Source organism: Gnatocerus cornutus, unplaced genomic scaffold, assembly GCF_029298725.1.
Source record: "Gnatocerus cornutus isolate USDA-ARS CGAHR unplaced genomic scaffold, icGnaCorn1.1 ctg00000467.1, whole genome shotgun sequence".
NCBI classification, from domain to species: domain Eukaryota; kingdom Metazoa; phylum Arthropoda; class Insecta; order Coleoptera; family Tenebrionidae; genus Gnatocerus; species Gnatocerus cornutus.
In genome coordinates, this window is record NW_028275780.1 from 5,747 (window position 1) to 8,094 (window position 2,348).

Here is a 2,348-nt window from a genome sequence, read left to right on the forward strand (position 1 = left end):
GTGCGGAGGACGGTTTTTGACGCAGACTCGACGAGTTCTGCGACTTTGGATCGTTGATGCGGGAACAGGTCGTAGAGCATTTTGGTGACAAAAGTGATGGTTTGACGCACAGAAATGCATTGGGGTTCGGGGTCTGCGAACTCAGGTGGGGGCAGCAAGATGATGGTTGGGGCGACGGGCGTGTCGCAGGTGACGACCGCGTCTTTGATTTTAGGGCATTTTTGTGACCAGGCGGGGTGGTCTCCTTTGCAGAGGAGACAGGTGATTGTGTCAGAAGGACACTTGTTGGACGGATGGCTTTCGGGGCATTTAGGACAGGCCAACTTGTTGTGGCAGGAGGAGGCGGCGTGCCCAAGCTGGAAGCACTTGGTACACTGAAGAGGAGCGGGTTTTTGGGGGGCTTTGGAAGGCTCGCACTGATAGCGCTTACCGAAAAGGATGATTCCTTCCTTGAGGAGGAAGTCAACTGTGGAGGTGGAGGTTGTTAGGACACGGAGAAGATTACAAAAGTTGCCCGTCTGTCTGGAACGGATGCGCCAGACATTAGAGCATTGGAGATGGAGGTCACGGATGGCGTTTAAGACTTCATCGTTGTCGATGTCGTCCTGGATGTCTTTAATGACGATTGACATTTGCGGAATTTTGGGGGCATTTGGGGGGGCTGGTTGTGCTGAAAGCTTTCGGTGCACTTGCACGATTGAAATGGTCGGGCAGGCGGTGGCAGTGCAGAGATGGGATTGAAAGTTTGCCGGAAGGGCTTTGGTGGTAACTAGGAGCGCTGTGCGGTTCCAGTTAACCACAAGTTTGGAAATGTCCTTGACAAGCAGGGACGTTGTGAGGAGTCCGTAGAAGGTTTTTTGTGTGGAGAAAGCCTGAGGGATGTTTCGGATTGTGTACCTGAAGGGGTACACATTTTGGGAGGATGTCATAATTATGGAGTTATTTGAAGAGAACGAGAATGCTCTCTCCCGAGGAGGAGAGCTGGGTGGGGTTGGGGTCTTGTTTCCGGTAAAATCAGACTTACCGGATGACGCAGTTTGATGGTTTGATGAGCTTGCACCACTGGCACTTGCACCACTGGCACTTGCACTCGAGGTTGCACTTTTCACGGCGCGAGGACGAAGGTTGTGAGTACTCATCGACGGAGCGCGATGATGCGTACTCAGAGAACACTTCAAGAATCTGCCGAACGCGGCGAAGGCTAGAAATTTATATGGTCGGTACAGCGCCATCTCGTTAGGGCAATGGTCGAACGACGAACTAAGGCGGAGCGCCTGTTTGTCGCTCGCTCGTTATAAATAGAGGGATTTTAGGTGTGCGGCGTTTTAGATCGAGTATACTCGTCGTAACGTGCACGTCGTGTCTGTCTCGTTTTCTGTTTTTAAACGTTTTTTTAACTCGACGACTAGAAGAGAATGCCACCCAAGACCAGCGGTAAGGCGGCCAAGAAGGCCGGAAAAGCTCAAAAGAACATCTCGAAGAGCGACAAGAAAAAGAAGCGCAGGAGGAAGGAGAGTTACGCCATCTACATTTACAAGGTGTTGAAGCAGGTCCATCCCGATACCGGTATCTCCAGCAAGGCTATGTCTATCATGAACAGTTTCGTGAACGACATCTTCGAACGTATAGCTGCTGAAGCCAGTCGCCTCGCTCATTACAACAAACGTTCGACCATAACCAGCAGGGAGATCCAGACGGCGGTGCGTCTTCTTTTGCCCGGTGAATTGGCGAAGCACGCCGTTTCTGAAGGAACCAAGGCCGTCACCAAATACACCAGTTCAAAATAAATCCTCCTCGAGCAGCTTGGAAGTTGGTTGGAAAAAAAAGAAAAAAAATCGGTTCTTTTCAGAACCACAAATTCAACTCGAACGAATTAAAAATTTTCGTCTTCATACTATATAAGTTCCTGAGAGAAAATATAAATAGTGAAAAATATATTTAAAAAAAGTTTGACATCAGAAATGTTAATAAAAAAAGAAAAGAGTAGAGACAACGGCACGCGGTGTTCCCAAGCGGTCACCCATCCAAGTACTGACCGCGCCCGACGTTGCTTGACTTCGGTGATCGGACGAGAACCGGTAGTTTTCAACGTGGTATGGTCGTTGCCTGGTAAAATTTTCCAAGATGGTACGTTGACGATTTTTTGTGATTGTTCGATCGTTTGGATGTGACATTTTTCGATGGTACACATGTCAGAAAATGTACAAGATTTAAAAGAAGAAAAAAAAAAAATTTTTTTTTGCGAGTCGTTTTTTAGTTTTTTTTTTGCGACAAAATGACGAAAAAAAAAAACTCGTATGAGGCGTTAAATTAAATTGTTCGTTTGACGATCTCAACGAGTCACTTGC

At 47.7% G+C, this 2,348-nt stretch overlaps 1 non-coding gene across 1 annotated transcript; it reads right to left on the minus strand.

Annotated features, from left to right (window-relative positions):
* Positions 1 to 1,987: 1,987 nt before the first annotated feature.
* Positions 1,988 to 2,107, minus strand: LOC148165231 (5S ribosomal RNA). The gene has a single exon (XR_015771655.1). It is a non-coding gene; the product is annotated as a 5S ribosomal RNA (ribosomal RNA).
* Between the last annotated feature and the right edge of the window lie 241 nt (positions 2,108 to 2,348).